Source organism: Geotrypetes seraphini, chromosome 5 (genome assembly GCF_902459505.1).
Source record: "Geotrypetes seraphini chromosome 5, aGeoSer1.1, whole genome shotgun sequence".
In the NCBI taxonomy this organism is placed as follows: domain Eukaryota; kingdom Metazoa; phylum Chordata; class Amphibia; order Gymnophiona; family Dermophiidae; genus Geotrypetes; species Geotrypetes seraphini.
The window spans coordinates 116,542,674-116,560,767 of record NC_047088.1 but is presented as its reverse complement, the minus strand read 5'-3'; the positions used below and the strand labels follow the sequence as shown (position 1 = coordinate 116,560,767).

Here is an 18,094-nt window from a genome sequence, read left to right as displayed (position 1 = left end):
GCTCTCCTTGTATGTACACAGCTCAAAGGAAGATGTTATTTGCGACCGCCCACTTCCAGAGGCGCAGAGCTTCCTGACAGAGGGACCAAGACCCTGTCCCCCCTTGCTTGTTTACGTAGTAAATTGTCACCTGGTTGTCGGTCCGGATGAGAACCACCCGGTCGTGTAGCAGATGTTGGAAGGCCACGGCAGCGAGGTAGATGGCCCGAAGTTCCAGCACGTTGATGTGACAGCGACGATCCTCTGCTGACCACATTCCCTGAGTGAGTAGGCCGTCCAGATGAGCCCCCCAAGCGTACTCCGACGAGTCCGTGGTGAGTACCTTGCTGTGTGGAGAGGCTAGAAAGAGCAAACCTTTGGAAAGATTTGAAGAGTCGGACCACCAGCGGAGCGATCGTTGCAAGGAAGGAGTCACTTGCACGGGGCGGTTGATCAGGTCCCGGTCCTGACGCCATTGAGAGGCCAGAGTCCATTGAGGGATCCGCAGGTGGAGACGGGCGAAGGGTATGACGTGGACGGTAGAGGCCATGTGGCCCAGAAGCGTCATCATCTGCTGCGCTGAGACCGAGGTCAGCAGCGAAATCCGTCGACTCAGACTTACTAATGCCTCCAGACGCGGAGGGGGAAGGAAGGAACGGAGGCGGGTTGTGTCCAGCACGGCTCCAATGAACTGTAAGGATTGAGAGGGGTGCAGCTGGGATTTTGGGAAGTTTACCTCGAACCCCAGACCCTGAAGGTAGATAATAGTCTGTCGGGTTGCTGAGATACCCCCCTCCCTGGACGGGGCTTTGATCAGCCAGTCGTCCAGGTAGGGGAATACCTGAAGACCCTGAGAGCGCAAGGCAGCTGCGACCACCACGAGGCACTTCGTGAAGACCCGAGATGACGATGCTAGGCCAAAGGGAAGGACTCGGTATTGTAGATGAAGGTCTCCCACCTGAAAACGCAGAAACCTGCGGTGAGCGGGATGCACTGGAACATGTGTGTAGGCCTCCTTCAGATCGAGGGAGCAGAGCCAATCGCCCTCGTCGATCAGAGGATAGAGAATCAGTAGGGAAAGCATTCAAAACTTTTCCCGCACCAGGAATTTGTTGAGTCTTCTCAAGTCTAGAATTGGGCACAGGTCTCCCGTCTTCTTCGGCACCAGGAAGTAGCGGGAGTAGAACCCTTTCCCCCGTTGGTCGGGGGGAACTTCTTCCACTGCCCGCAGGCGAAGCAGGTCTTGAGCTTCTGAGAGAAGGAGAGGTAACTGAGCCCAATTGGGAGGGCATACTCTTGGAGGGCTGTCTGGAGGAATGTCCCGAAAGTTGAGAGAGTATCCTGATGAGATCACGCCAAGGACCCATGCATCCGACGTGACTTGTTCCCAGCGAGGGTAGAAGGCTCTGAGGCGACCCCCGATGGGAAGGAGGCCTGGGACTGTGGCGGAGGGGGCCAGCCCCCATCCGCATATCCCGTCAAAAGGACGGGGATGGTTTGGCAGTTGCAGGCGGTTGGGACTTGGGCGGAGCCCGATGGTGAGCTTGCGGACGTCGAGGTGGAGGCCGCGAAAATACAGGGGTAGATTTTTGTGGATAGCAGCGCGGGGGGGGCCCTGAACGGCCTGGACGCGGGAAGTTTAGGCTTAGGCCTGACGAAGGAGGCAAACGAGCGTTCGTGTTCCGAAAGGCGTTTCGTAGCTGCCTCGATGGTATCGTCAAAAAGTTCTTTGCCCACACAGGGGAGGTTAGCCAACCGGTCCTGTAAGTTGGGGTCCATGTCTACCAGGCGCAACCAGGCTAGACGGCGCATGGTAATAGCGAAGGCTGCCACCCTGGAGGAAAGTTCGAAGCCATCATAGGCCGCATGGAATAAATGGAGGCGTAGGTTGGAGAAAACCTCCAAAAGCAGGCCAAAGGCTCCTTGGCGGGAGGCCAGCAAATCAGTCGTAAAGTCTCCCAGTAGTCCAATGAGGTGTTTCAGGTAGGACGTGAAGGTGAAGGTATAATTTTGCACCCTGGAGGCCATCATGGAGTTCTGGTACAGTCTCCTGCCGAACTTGTCAAAGGTCCGACCCTCTCGACCTGGGGGGACCGCCGCTGAGACTCGGGAGGGGTGAGCCTTTTTTAAGGAAGATTCTACCAACAGCGATTGGTGGGAAAGCTGTGGGTGCTCGAACCCCGGGCAGGGTACTGTCCGGTATTTGGACTCCATTTTGGAGGGGACGGCTGTTACCATATAGGGGGTCTCCAGATTCCTGATGAAAGCCTGTTGGAGTACCTGGTTGAGCGGTAGGTGAAGGGACTCTCTGGGCGGTGACGGCATATCTAGTTCCGCAAGGTATTCCTTAGAGTATCTTGAGTCAGACTGGAGGTCTAAGTCTGGAGCGTGGCCCATGTCCTGGACAAAGCGAGTGAAGGAGGGGCGGGACATTCCCGGAGCCCCGTGTGGGGACGGTGAACGAGACCTTCGTCGGGCGGAGAAGGACGGGGAGGCTCCGAGACCGGGGAGACACTGCGAAAGTGTTCCGGGGTCGTGGATCTGCGTCGTCTCGAAGAGCCCCTCGGAGATGATGCCGGGGTACGAGGTACCGATCGATGTCGAATCGGCGACCTGGACCCGGACTCCCTCGGCGAAAGCCTGGGACCTCGGTTCGGAGCCCCGGACCGAGGGGGAGATAAGATAATCTGAGGGTTGGAGAATGATAACTCCGTCACCTTCAGCGGTTCCGCACGAGTCGTCGGAGAACGGCCTCGTAGAGTGGGAGAACTCCGGGCCTTCTTCGAGGTACGGCGGTTCGAGGTATCGATCATTTTGGAGCGACGCTTCACCCTGCAGCGGTCAGTGGAGGGAGAGCGTCTCGAGCGCCTCGGCGAGGGGGCTCAACGCGAGGCTCAGGCTGGCCCGGCACACGCGAGGTCAAGATTGGTTGTAGCTGGGCCAGCGCAGGGGACAGCTCCGACGAGATCATCGCCCGGAGCAAGTCCTGGAAAAAGGGTACGGACAGCATTGAGGGTTTGTCCGATGCCGCAGTGCACTCCACCGAGGGCGACCTCAATTTTGAGTATTCCTGAGTGGTGGAGGCACATCCCGAAGACTTGGAGGACTTCGCCGGGGCCGAAGGTATGGAACTTCCACCCTGTGCCGCCGGTGTCCCCGAGGCTGGTTTCTTTGCCGGCGCGGATCCTGAAGAAGGAAGAGGAGACTTACCCGGAGCCGAGGCTTTCTGCGTACCCGAGGACTTCGGGGTCGAGTCTCGAGGCGGTGCCGAGGTATTCGGGGCCGAGGTCAAGGCCGGGGCCGAGACCGAGGCCAACCTCGAGGCCGAGGTGGTCTGGTCGGCGGTAAAAAGATCCGCCATGCGGGCTTTCCTTCGACGGAGGGCCCGGTTCTGAAAAGTAGCGCACTGGGGGCAAGAATCAGTTGGATGGGCGGCCCCCAGGCAGAGGATGCACCGGCGATGCGGGTCTGTGATGGAAAGAAGCCGCTCGCACCGGGTGCACTTTTTAAAACCGGTCAGAGGCCGGGACATAGAAAACGAAACTGGCCGCGACCGGAGTAGCCACGCAGCCACGGCGACCCGGAAGCCTCCGGGTTGGTCCAATGAAGCAGGAACAAATAATAAAACAAGAAAAAATGCGCACAGCGACTTAATCGATAAAAAGAAAATACAAATCGCGGTGCTAGAAGGCAGTTGGGGCAGAGCCTAAAAATACACGACTTCTAGGCTCAGCGGAAAAATTTGAACTGGAGACCACAAGGAGGGGACGCGCCCTCTAGTGGAGCAGGAAGGCACGCATGCATGGAGCAGCAGAGCAAACTTAAAAATCTTCAATCAAGTTTGCTTGAAAAAGCTGTCCGCATCGAGGCTCCATGGATGACGTCACCCACATGTGAGAATATCATGCCTGCTTGTCCTGGGATAAACCCCTTTTTGAGAGCCCCCCCCCAAAAAAATCACTGATTCAGGATGTCAGCCCCATATTCACTGTGCTATGTGGCGCAATGGAAGCTGAAACAGCTTAAAGGGAGATCTTCTGCCTCTACAAGTATGCCAGCTGGACTGCTGATCTTCCGACTGATATCCCCCCCCCCCCCTTCCCAGGGCTGGACTGAACTGTTTAAATTCTATTGGAACAGCAACTGATTGAGCAGAGAATTATCTGGTGAAAGAAGAACACAAATGGGGATTTGGGAGGATAACATGTCAAATGTAAGCAGGCAACTGGTACTTTTCTACATTCCTTTTTTGGAATGTCCACACTTGGAAATATGGAACTACAATACCTTTTCCAGATGGTGGAGAAAATACTATACAAGCCAATGGAGTGAAATTATAAGGCTCGCTTGTTAGGCAGTCAGGCCTTATTGGAGAATGGTTTATCCCCCCACGAAGGCCTACCCCCTGCCATGAAAGCACTCTTCAGCCTGCTCCCCGCTGCGAATGCCTGGTCCCCCCCCCCAGGCCTGTATCTTCCCCCAGCTTCCCCGCTCTTACCTTTAGGCTAACATGGCAGCCTGCAGGATCGCTAGTCTATAGTGATCCCTGCAGCTGCCCATCGTCCTTAGCGGCACATTCTCTCTGCCATGATCCTGTCCCTGACGTCAGTTTATCCAATCCACAGAGACTATTTACCTAGCTTTACTTTTGGTTAGGAAAGCTATCCCACAATTTTGGATCAAAGAGGGGGACAGTCCCTTGGGGATGGTGGGATTCTCAGATGCAAGATATGGCATATTTTAACATAGGTCTTAGAATTCAAAGAAGCCTGAAATGACTCACTATTTAGCCTTATGGAGAGAATAGCTTATTTTTCAGCTACAGTACTTGGCACCAAACGTAGTTTACTCGATCTCTGGAGAGCAGGGGGTATAGGGGACATATAGGAGATGGAAGAAGGGGTTCTGGCTGTGTGGATGAATGTCAGACACATGGAAAGGGGGGGATGTTATAGTTGATACTGATTAATGATAAGAGTAGGTTTCATCTTATAACTAAAAAAAATTGCTGGAGGAATTACTGCTGGTCATGGCCAGAGAGGTGGCTATCGTAATCTTGATCTTTATAGTCATATTGTCTTACATAGTGCTTATTTCCCTTTTTAGGGCTGACAAGTAAATATTAGTCATCCCAATTTGCTCCTGCAGAACAGCTTTATAAGACAACACTGGATGGCTGTGCTTAGGGATTTCTGTTATACTATGCTAAAGTACGAGGGGGTACTGAAAAGTTCTCAGCACAACCAACTTCCTAACTTCTGAGCATTATTCTTCCACTGTAGTTGAAGAGAGAGTTAATTTATTTTTACAAAGTATCAATTTGCAGAATCGTAATGCTATGTTATAACATTGTTTCAGATCACTGATTGAACCATGTCAAACAAAAATGTGGAATTTTCTGTGATCCATGTCAAACAAAAATGTGAAATTTTCAAGTGTGGAACTCCGAGCCTTCACAGTTCCTATTCCTGCATAAGAAAATGCCAAAGGAAATCCATAAATGTATGATGCAGTGATTCATCGATTCAATTTATAAAAATAAATAAAAAAATAAATAAAAATAATAAATCAGCCTCCCGATTCAATGACCGACCCTTCCCCCATGCCTTCCTAAAGCAGGAGCTGCAGCGCACCCTCTTGCTGGCCGTCAGCTTCCGCTCTGCATGAGAGAGGAGAGTCAGTCAGAAAGGCCTCCCCCAGCTTCCCTGCTCTTACCTCCTTAAGGTTAATACGGCAGCCTGCAGGCTCTTTGGTGTTATAGCGTAGCGATCCCTGCAGCTACCCGTCATCCTCAGCAGCATGTTCTCTCTGCTACGTCCTGCCCCTGCTCTGACGTCTGGGACATGATCGCAGCAGAGAGCGGGGAAACTGGGGGAAGATACAGGCCTGCGGGGGGAGCAGGCGTTCGCAGTGGGGAGCAGGCCAAAGAGTGCTTTCACGGCAGGGGGGGGAGGCCTTCGTGGGGGGAGCAGGTCTTTGCGGCGGAGAGCAGGCCTTCATGGCAGGGAGGCAGGCCTGTGCAGAGGGAAGAGGAGGAAGAGTTCCTTTGCAGTGGGGAGGCAGGCCTGTGCAGAGGGAGGAGGAGGAAGGGGTAAGAGAGGGAAGGGGAGATGCCAGACCTAGGGGTGATTGAAAGAGAGAGACCAAACCAAAAAGAGGGGGAGGAAAGCAAAGGAGAGGTGCTGGACTAAAGGAGAGAGGGAGAAGAAATGCAAGACCACAAAGGAAGGGTACAAGAGGGACAGATACTGTTCCAAAGTAGGTGGGCAGGGTGCAGAATGGCAGGAGAGACAGTAGGAGAAAGCCTGTACCTGGGGAAGGGAATACAAGAAGTAAGGAAAAGAGAAAGAAGAAGCTGGATATAGGGAGAGACAAGATGCTGGGCATGGAGGGAGCATAGGAACAGGGACAAGGGGGACAGTTACTGGAGAGGAGAATAGAGACAGGGACACAGAAGAGAGATGCTGAATGAAAGGGTAGTTGAGAAAAGGAGAGATGGTGGATCTGGGGATGGTGGGGTCCATCGCTGCAGTTGCAGGGGGATGGAGATGAAAAAGAGAAAGATACCAGACCTCCGGGGGAGGAAAGGGAAACAGAAGGGGGAGGACAGAGATGGAAGCTGGATGGTTAGCACAGAGAAAAAAGAAAGAAGGAGAGCCTGATCAGAAGACAACCAGACCAACATGGGACCAACATGATTTGAAAAAATAACCAGACAAGAAAAGGTAGGAAAACTAATTTTATTTTCTGTTTTGTGATTACAATATGTCAGATTTGAAATGTGTATCCTTCCAGAGCTGGTGTTGGACTGCGAACATGAGCTAGGATTTAACAGAAAGAGGAAAAGTATTTGTTTGTTTGTTTATTTTGTTTACACCACAGGACTAGTGTGGGTAGGAGAGGGCAAAGGGGGTGAAGAGGCTATAAAATAAACTCACCAGGGTGTTTGGAAAAAAACACCCAATTGGGCAGGAAAACTGAATCGAAAAATCGATTCAATAGGCTGAATCAAATCAAAATTTTTTTTCCTGAATTGGGCGGCAACACTAGTGGACGCTACTGCTGTCCGATTCAGGAAAAAAATGTTGATTCGATTTTCCTGTCCAATTGGGTGTTTTTCTCAAACAGCCTGGTGGGTTTATTTTATAGTCTCTTTATACCACAGCACCAGTGTGGGTAGGAGAGTACAAAGAGGGTGGGGTAGGTGAACAAAATAAACAAAGAAAAAAAAAAAAAAAGAGACCTTTCCTCTCTCTGTTAAGTCCTAGTTCACGTTCGCGGTCTAACACCAGCTCTGGCAGGATACACATTTCAAATCTGACATATTGTAATCACAAAACAGAAAATAAAATTATTTTTTCTACCTTTTGTTGTCTAGTCATTATTCAAATCATATTGGTCCCAGTCTCTGGTTTCTATTTGTTTTCTGATAACTCACTTGCCAGGGTCTCCTGCCCATTTTGTCATTTTCTTCGGTTTCTATTTGTTTTCTGATAACTCACTTGCCAGGGTCTCCTGCCCATTTTGTCATTTTCTTCTTTCTCCACGCTCACCATCCATCTTCCATCTCCAGTGTTTTCCCCAGAATTTTTTTATTATGACTTCCTTTTTTAAGGTTTGATACTTAGGCAGTAGAATTTCCAGTAGAATTTAAGCCACCCTTGAACAAAAATAATGCAGAATAACTACTGGCCAGTATCAAACCTTCCATTTATTTCAAAACTACCGTACTTGAGAGAGTGGTATTCAACCAACTTCAAAATAATGTTGAATCAGTTAATGCTTTGCATCCCCAGCAATCTGTTTTTTGTTTAAGACATAGCACAGAGACAGTAGTTTCTGCCTTAGGGCTCCTTATACAAAGCTGCGATAGCAATTCTACCACAGCAAATGCGCTGAAGCCCATAGGAATTGAATGGACTTTGGTGCATTTGCCATGGGAGAATCACTACTGTGGTTTTATAAAACGGGCCCTTACTGAGTGAACTCCATAGTCACCTAGATCAGTGTTTCTCAACTTTTTCACGCCATGTACCCCCTAAGTCTAACAAATACCAACCAAGTACCCCAGCCCAAGCTCTGCCCCTGACCCCAACCCCATTATAATAGTACTAAATGTAATGCAATTTCTTCCATTCATTTTTCATGTACACACAATATCTTAATTCATAATGGTAACCACAAAATCTATATATATATAAAATAGGAGGTGTGTATGTATGTATGTGCCGCGATCACGCAAAAACGGCTTGACCGATTTGAACGAAACTTGGTATGCTGATCCCTCACTACCTGGGATGATATGTTCTGGGGGTCTCGCGGCCCACCTGCACACGTGGGCGGAGCTACAAACAGAAAATCAGATTTCACCCATTCATGTCAATGGAAAAATTGTAAAAAGCTGCCATTCTCACAGTAATTCCAACTACCTGGGGTGATATGTTCTGGGGGTCTCGCGGCCCACCTGCACATGTGGGCGGAGCTACAAACAGAACATCAGATTTCACCCATTCATGTCAATGGAAAAAATGTAAAAAGCTGCCATTCTCACAGTACTTCAAATACGGCTTGACCGAATTGAACGAAACTTGGTATGCAGATCCCTCACTACCTGGGGTGATATGTTCTGGGGGTCTCGCGGCCCTCCTGCACATGTGGGCGGAGCTACAAACAGAAAATGAGATTTCACCCATTCATGTCAATGGAAAGGATGTAAAAAGCTGCCATTCTCACAGTAATTCCAACTATAAAACACTTTCTATGACACTATAACCACTAGGGACATCGTTTCTATTCTACCACGGACACCATACATATAGAGTTTGTATGTTCTAACTGTGTTTGTAACTGTTTCCTTCATGCACCCCAGTTCATAATGTTTATTACATTACATGAGTACTCACATATGCTGAACTAGGAACACAGGTTCCATTCTGAACTAGGAAAAAACTGCATGGAGTTTCTTTTCAACCTGAGTTTCCACATATTGAGTTGTTTAAATCAATACTGAAACTTTTGGATGCCACTTATTCCAACATATCTTCCTTTTCAGTTTAAGAGATTGCAAATTCCAGTGAGACTTGCATTCTCTATCACAATCAACAAATCACAGGGACAGACTATTACATACTGTGGAGTGGATTTAAGATCCCCCTGTTTTTCCCATGGACAACTCTATGTTGCTTGCTCAAGGGTGGGTTCAACCAATAATTTATATGTTCTTGCTCCTGGAGGTGAAACTAAAAATGTTGTTTATAATCAAGTTTTGTGTTAGTTGTATTGTATTCATTTTGTCAAATATTTCACATTATAATTTGAATATTGTACTTTTTATAAAGCTGTTAAAAAATAATTTCATTCACCACTATAAAGTATCTTTATTTGAATCCATTTACAGTGTTATTGCTATAATTAAATACCCGTGCAACGCCGGGGCATCAGCTAGTTTAAAATCAAAAAACACCACAAAGCACACTGTATGCAGAGAAAATGTTAATTGTCATTTATATTTGTTTTATTTTTCAAAAAGGTCAAGGCAGATGACTTTAAAATATGCAATGTCACCTCAGTAACAACTATAGAAAAATAGACAAATATAGTGCAAAATATAGACAGCAGATTATAAATTCTCAAAACTAACATTTTGATCACTAAATTGAAAATAAAATGATTTTTCCTATCTTTGTTGTCTGGTGATTTAATTAGTTTCTGGTTGGACTTCCTACTGACTGTGTATCCAACATTTTTTTCTTTCTGCCTCCTGCATGCTTCCTCTCCTCTAAAACTCATTCTCTTCCCCAACCATAAGTCCAACTTTCTTTCTCTCTCCTCCACCCCTATTGGCAACATGTCTCCCTCTCTCTCCCTCCTCTGTTATGATCTTGAATCTCTCTGTTCTTCCTCAGGGTCTCTCTCCCTCTGTCTCTTCTGTCTGCACCTCCCATAGTCCAGTGTCTGTCTCCTGTCTTTCCCCTTTGGTCCAGGCCTCTCTCTTTCTTCTGCTTACAACACCCCCCCCCCTCCCCCAATGTCCAGCATGTGTTCTCCTTTCTTCCAGGTCTTTCTTTGCCTCTCACTCCCTCCTTCCTTCCTCCCTCCCTGTTCCAGAATCTTTCTACCTCTCTGCAGTCTCTTTCTCTCTCTTCCCTCTATACACCCCCAAGTCCAACATCTGTCCCCCTCTCTTCTGCCTCTCCTTTGTTTCAGTCGCCCAACACACAAACAATCCCGGAGTAGACATGTATTGGAACAACTTCTCTACCCCTACCTGGAATCACTTCAGCAAACTCTTCTCAAAATACGTCGATTCATACTGCAGATTAGACAGCTGCCCACCAAACGTCATGAAAGCTGCTCCAGTCTCCTTCAAAGCCTCGTTATACGATTGGCTCTCCTCCCTATTACTGTCGGGTACATTTCCTGAGGAGTTAGGTCACATACTGATCAAACCGATTGTAAAAAAAACCCCAAGGAATCTATCAAGCTGACATCTAACTACAGACCCATCGCAAACATTCCCTTTTTTGTAAATCTGATGGAAGGCTTGGTAAACCAGGATTTAGTAACTCACTTGGACAAATTCAACATACTTCACGACAACCAATCAGGCTTTCGATCTGGGTTCAGCACAGAAAATGTTATTGCTTCATTACTGGATTCCCTTCTGAACCTATTCAGCCAAGGTTCTAGTGCACTAATCCTTCAACTAGACTTAGTCGATCACACCATCCTAATTGACTGCTTGGAGACAATTGGTCTCTCAGGCAAAGTACTAAAATGGTTCCAAGGCTTCTTGACTAACCGATCGTACCGAGTCTATAGCGACAATATCCAATCCTCCAGCTGGGTAAACCCATGCTGTGTCCCACAGGGTTCCCCCCTATCTCCCACTCTGTTCAACATTTACCTAGCCCCATTGGCAAATCTACTGCAAAAATTAAAAATCAAATTCTACAGATACGCTGATGACATCATCATAGTCCTGCCTCTAACAAGCCTGACCCCTGAGACGAAGATTCATCTAGCACTAACTCTAAAATAAATTGAAACATGGATGACAGAGTTCAAACTGAAGCTCAACCCTGAAAAAAACAAATTCTTCCTGGAAAGCCCAAATGACAAAATCAAAGATACTACAATAACTCAGAATGGACAGAACTTCCCTATTGTCGATACCATAAAAATCCTGGGAGTGACACTGGACCGCTATCTCACCCTAGATATGCACTCAGAGCTACTAATCAGAAAAGGCTTCTCGACACTATGGAAACTAAGAACCATCATTCCGCTTACTGGTGCAATCCTCCATCTTAAACCTACTCGACTATTGCAATATTATTTATCTGGGGTCTCTCAAGAAAACCATTCAAAGACTCCGAATCATACAAAACTCAGCTGTGCGACTGATTTTCGGCCTAAAGAAATGGGATCACATATCCCCCCTACTACCAAAAACTCCACTGGTTGACCCTGGAGGCAAGAGTATTGTTCAAATTCGCCCGTCTCTGTTTCAAATCCATTCTCGGTTTGGCCCCTCTGTACCTGGTCTCCCACTTTAAACTAGACTGCTCCACCAGGCCTACACGCAGAATACGCATGTTTAGCCACCCTACAATAAAAACCTGCCGATACAAAAGATTCATTGACAGAACGCTTGCCTTCCAAGCAAGTCTACAGAATGACTGGCTAAGCAACATCATCATGCACTCCTCATCCTACCTCAACTTCAGAAAACTAATTAAAACCAACCTGTTCAACCGATTTGTGACCAAGAATTCCTAAAGCCTTCACTGCTTATCCCACACTGTGTGACCAACCCTTCTTATTGTAAATCGCCTTGATCTACTTCCTATTGACCAAAAATTCCTAAAGTCTTCACTGCTTATCCCATACCGTATGACCTGCTCTTCCTATTGTAAATCGCCTCGACTTACTTTTTATTGTAAACCCGCCCTTACAATGTTACCTTATACTCTGTACAAATATTCCTCTAACTCTACTTTTCACTTCTCTATTACCCTCCAGGTACTTGGGCCCAACCCGACCATGTGCCTCAGGCCCTGCCCCCAGGAGGGACCTAAGGCTCCCGGGCCTATTCTGATTGGCCCAGGCGCCTTAGGCCCCACCAGTAGGCGGAGCTTTGGGACGGATGGGCCAATCCGGCCTCATTCCGTCGATGGCTGCCTGCCGGACAGGCGGGTTTGGCTCCCGTCTGTCCGGCCAACTACAGAAAGGTACGGGGAAGGGGGTTGGGGGTGTCGTGGGGGTCGGCCAGGGGGGTCGCGGGTCGGCTGGGGGGGGCGGTCGGAGGTTCTTGGGGGGGGGCGGTCGTTGGGGGGAGGGGGGGTTTGCGTCGAGGGCAGGAGGGCCTGGGATCCCTCCTGCCCGTAATGTAGTGCAGGGTGGGGTTAGGGGGTCGCCGTGGCCAGGAGGACTTGGGCTCCCTCCTGGCCCGATATTGTGTGGGGAGTTGGGGAATCGGCGGGGCAAGAGGGCTTGGGCTCCCTTTTGCCCCGATCGTGTCGGGGAGTCGGGGGGGCAAGAGGGCTTGAGCTCCCTCTTGCCCCGATCGTGTCGGGGAGTCGGGGGGGCAAGAGGGCTTGAGCTTCCTCTTGCCCCGATCGTGTCGGGGGTGCCAGGGACCACACGGAGTCACCCATCGTACCACCCGATTCGGGTAAGCGCAGGTATCGGTGGGTGGCTTATTTGCGGGGGGGGTGCCTTATTTTACATTTTTTTCTAAAAAGGGGGGGCTGTCTTATTTGATGGCCCTGCCTTATCATCGGGGAAACACGGTAGAAAAAAAAAAAAAAATGAACAGTTAAGTCCCAGTTTTTGCCGCTGAGACTCTGCCCTCTCACTGTAAAATTAGACTCTACTTAGTCTGTCTTTAAATTTAAAAAATGTGTGTTGTTTTAAAAAACAATTATGTTTTTAGATGTATCTAAATAAAAATAATAACCAAAAATTTATCTTTTTTTATGTCATCTTAGCATATTTTATGCTACAGAACGAATTATTTTTTTTAACATGTATTGTTATGGGAAAACGCGTTTCACATAACGAACTTTTCGCATAACAAACTTGCTCCTGGAACGAATTAAGTTCGTTGTGTGAGGCACCACTGTATAAAGAATTGGACTGAAACAGTCTATTGTCTTTAAACAGGTTAGCAAAGAACACCGCAGACAAGCTGAAGTAGCTTGTCTGCGGTGTTCTTTGCTCACATGTGTTTAATAAATTATCTCCAGAACATCTGTATCCACAGTTTTTGTTTTCATCGGTGGATTGTTTTCACTGTGGATCATCGGGTCTCCCCATTTTTCTTTGCTGATCTACATATCATCATTTGATAAGGAAAGTTTGAAAGTTCCTAGCCCCCGCCCCCCAAATCCAGTGTGTCTATGGCAATCCCGCCGGGGCCCTCGCGACAGGTGAGGCCTTACCTCCAATACTTTCCACACCCAGCGAGAGAGGTCATCTTCTGCGCTGTGGCCGTCGCTTGTCGAGGACCAACTTTTAAAAGTAATTCTGGCAGCCTGTGGAGGATCGCTGGTGCTGTAGCAAACCTAGCAAGCTGCCAGCGGCCTCTGCAGCATGTTCCCTCTGCCGCGGTCCTTTCCCTTCTCTGACATCAGGGGCGGGTCTGCGGCAGAGGGAACGTGCTATGGAGGCCACCAGCAGCCTGCTAGTTTCGCTACAGCACTAGCGATCCTCTGCAGGCTGCCGGAATTACTTTTAAAGGTGAGACCAGGGGGAAACATGTAGGCCTTCAGTGAACCACATAGGAAAGTCAGCCGTACAGACCCTGAAGCAAAATGCCAGCATGGAACTTTTTTCAAAATGTTACTTACTCCTGAGGGAGAAGCGTGTCATTAGGAAGGCAGCTGGGCGCTCATCTAAATTAGCCAGGCGAAGCGCTCGGCTAAAAGATGCTAGAGAGAACACTGCATCTCTGTCCTCCCCTTCTGTTTCCCTTCCCCGGAGGTCAGGCATCTTTCCTTTTTTTCATCTCTATCCCTACAGTCCAGCATTTCTCTAATGACCACCACCCCCCCCACACACACACACACAAACCTCCAACACCTCCTCTCCCTGCATTCCTTTCCTCCATGGGATCTGATAATGTAGTACACTTGCACTCTTCGGGCCACCGGCAGCGTGAGTGAAGCTTTCCCTCTGCTACTGTTTCGCACCTAAGTGGGACCAGGAAGCAGTAACAGAAGGAAAGTTTCCAGCTGCAGAAGGCGGCGTGTTTACTTCACTCACGCTGATGGTGGCCCAAAGAATGAAAGAGTAGCTGCAGTAGTGATGGATCCCACCATCCCCAGATCCACCATCTCTCCTTTTCTCAACCACCCTTTCATCTAGCATCTAAGCACCTTCCCCATCTAAGCCAGGCTGACTACGCTGGCCCGCAACACTGAGGGGGGTAGAAGAGCCCTCTAGTGAAGGAGGGATTCAAAAGCTGGAGTGGATTCCTTCTGCACAGCTCACAAGCATGGGGATATATTACCTGTCCATCCAGAATGGCACCTATTGAACTAGAAATTACTAATAGTAAAACAAATGACTTGAGAATTTAATTGAAAGGTGATGAACCCAATATGGTGGTTATTGGTGGTATAGCCATAGAGCTTGTGCTCCCTCTGAAACTGCAGCACCCTTTAAATAGCCAGTGAGGATGCCGACATCCTGCCAGCCAGTTACCAAGCCGCTTCCCTCCTCCTGGCACCAATTGTTTAATATAGTTGTTGGTCACATTCTTCCAGGACTTTTCACACATGCAGCTCGGAAACTATCTGTCGAGCTTCAGCATCCCCACCAGCCATTTAAAGGGTGCTGCAGTTTATGCAACTTCTATACCAGTCTGCTCCACAGCACAATGGACCACACCGATATGGACAAACTTCCCTGCCCAAAGTGAAAAATAGCTACAAAGAAAAATTATCTTAGATTTTTCTTAAGTTAGCGCTTATCACAAACAAGAATTACTAAATGGACAAACAGCTATGACTGATGCAAGAATATTGGATATCCTAGGCGAGTCCTCAATTAATTCTCAGGCTACTAATCTGCCCTTCCTCAAAACAACATGTAATAAAACATTACATACTGTTGTTTATGTGTATACATAATTGGGGGGGTTTTTCTAAAAGCCATTTATTCAAGTTAATTAATTAATTATTTGAAATTTGTCTATTCTTCCTGCAGATAAAAAGTATACAGAGTTGCTCTTTTAGTTTGTGTGGCTGTCTATTGTTTTGGTTTTGACTATAGCTGCTGCTGTCATAGACAAGTGTGTATTCTTACCTAATGGATTGGCAACGTCCTGTTCACTGCCTTCCAGTGGAAAGATGCTTGTCTGAGGTTTCAGTCCAAATGCTGCATCACGTGCGCTCTCCTAGGAACGTAACTGTAAACCCCACCTTCCAGAAAAGCCGTGGTTCGTGGTTTCAGTTCTCACTGCCCTTCTTTTTTATCGCTGAAAACTAGCTGGTATGAGCTTTTGCAAAAACAGCAGCAGGCAACAAGCAAATAGTCCAAGTATTATTGTTATAGCTACCGTCATCTTTCTACTTTTGTAATGTAGGCGTTCCGCTTTCTAATGCCTATTTTTATTTTTAATATCCATAACAAACGAAACTTGTACGTAAAACAAATCTATATTAAAAGAAAAATATCCAGTTTTCATTACTTTTTTTGAGATGTCTACAGCCAGAAAATTCCAGGAACAGGTTTTATCTAGCATCCAAACTCCCGCCTCTTATGGGAACTATTTGACATCATCTCGTACCAAAGGAGCGTAATCAGCATAAATCCCCTCAAACACACAGAAAGAAAAGATGAAGACGCCAGAGTGAGGCTTGTAATACATTGAGAGAGTCTATGGAAGCACCAAAAGGAGGCTTGAAAAGCTATTGGAATACCAACATGAGGCTTGGATAACACAAAGAGGCGACGCGACCGGAACATCAGACTGAAGCTTAAAACTATCAATGACGGAAGAGCAAATACCGCCTCCAAAAAAATGCATGCACTGCAAAGAAAGTAGCCCCCAAACCCATAGTCGTCAAATATTTTTCGCAGCCGACCTTAGGCTGCCCGTAAGAACCACTAAATAGCAAACCACACCGCAACCAAGAAAAAGGTTATTTCCCTGCTATGGGGAAGGAGACATTTTTTAGAAGAACACTTCTGACAAGAAGTTAAAAAAAAGGAGTAACCTGCATTGTGATTATGGAGTGTGGCAAGAAAATTGTTAAGCCTGGAAAAAAAGCTGTAACAAGTCGCACAGAAAAGCTGCTGGAGAAAACCAGTTGCCACCCTGGGGTGGAGCATCCCTCCCCCAAGCAGGGAATGTGTGGAGCAATCTCGGGGCCACGGTGTGGTGGGTGCGGCCATCAGCTTTGCTGGGCCCCCTACTCCAGAACAGGAAGGAAGGTGACTTCAGAAGGGACGGGCTGGAGCCAGCAAAGTCAAGGGCAGCGCCCACCAGACTATGATACCACAGTTTCTATCTACACCCTCTTATGGCTGCACCCGGGGCAGATAGCCCCCACCACTCTGCCCTTGGTTTACCACTGGTTCCCAATCAAATCAGGGATAGGAGGTGACTAACCTTTGGTGCTGGGGCCACTACTTCAAAATTGGGCCACTCCACAAAAATCAGGAATGTCTGGGGAACCCATAGCCAATTTTCTCTCGGGGGGGGATTCCCGGTGCTGTGGTCATCAGGAGGGCCATCATCTGTGCCATTGAAAAAAAATTAGAAAAAATACAACAAAAACCAGGCAGACTTGTCAGTAACACAGTTACCTATTTATAGAACAATTGGGTAAAAAATTGATCAAAAAACAATTTTAATGACTTTGAATTAAAAAAAAGAGCTAGTAGGGCTTCCCACTTCGTGTAATTTCATTTTCACTTTCATTTACAATTCTTTCAAGACAATATTTATACAAATTGCTCTCATCAAACATAGATCTAAACAGAGGGCAGGCGTGTCATAACACAGAGGGTCAGATCGTAGGACCATTTTTAAATTACTACAGGTCCACATCCTGAAACCTTGTTTTAATCATATAAGCCTGCCCCTTCTTCCCTTCCCTTATATTATACTTTCAAAACTATTGAGGTAACAATGTTTCAACTCATGTGTAATTTCTATGATCTTCAGATTAACTTGAGATAATTCTAGTTCTAGCTGTATGTTTGTAACTAGAATAGGCAACACTTATATGGTCTATGACTCTGTGCAAGGCATGTCCAACAGGTAGATAGCCAGCCCCACTTGGCTTCATCTCTCCAGCAGCTTGCCCCATTGCTAGGAGAGAGCTCGTGCCAGCAGGTCATCTGCCGAGGGCTTGTCACCGCTGCTGATCCTTTGCCTGCCTTTTTTTCCCTGCCTGCGGGAGTCTTGCCGGTGGGTGTATTGGGGGCGCTTGTTTTCATGCCAATAGTTTGTGGGTACCCCAGGGGGCTGCTGCCCACGCCCCGCAGCACTATGCCCCAGGCCCGGCATCATACCTGGTCTCCTGCCTCTCAGAATCACCCATTCCTGCCTCGCCCCAACACCCCTTAGAAGTGTGTTGTATACCGAGCGATATCCATTCACCCAGGCCTTACCTGAATACACTTCCCATATTAGTTGTGTCGTGTGCTGGTCGTTGGTCGCTTTATAGTTCGCTGTCATTAAATGTTTTCGACCAGACACAACAAAGTGTCAAGAATTTGGTGATTTTGGCAGGCTTTTCCAATTTTGTTCTAACTTCCTATGCCTTGCCTTCGAATTGGTTCAAACCACTGTGACTTTTGCTTGACTGCAATTTTATTTTGCCTAGCCTTTGCATTGATTCTGCACTGTGTGCAGAATTTATTAAATCATGTGTGGTGATATTTGAATTTGTTTAGCAGTATTTGATTTTATCTAGTTTGCTGAACAGGTGTTTGAGCTTTTTTATGATTGGTGGTATTTGATTATTGATGCCAGTATGATGAATTCTTATATTTACTTTTAGAACTGCATGTGTGGTTTTGTCATCTCCAGTTCTTGTATTGCACATCATCCAGAGTTCCTGTTGATCTTTAATACTTTGGGACAGTGGCAGTTTTG

At 47.4% G+C, this 18,094-nt stretch overlaps 1 protein-coding gene across 15 annotated transcripts in view; it reads right to left on the bottom strand.

Moving 5' to 3' along the window:
* Positions 1 to 15,850, bottom strand: part of PCNT (pericentrin) — an 820,497-nt gene extending 804,647 nt beyond the window's left edge. For 12 of the 15 annotated variants that reach the window (XR_004539480.1, XR_004539479.1, XR_004539483.1 and 9 more), the window contains exon 1: positions 15,292 to 15,850. The gene's annotated coding sequence lies outside the window, so the exon portion shown is untranslated. The remainder of the gene's footprint in view (positions 1 to 15,291) is intronic. The other 3 variants (XR_004539484.1, XR_004539485.1, XR_004539486.1) reach the window with 1 other exon arrangement.
* Between the last annotated feature and the right edge of the window lie 2,244 nt (positions 15,851 to 18,094).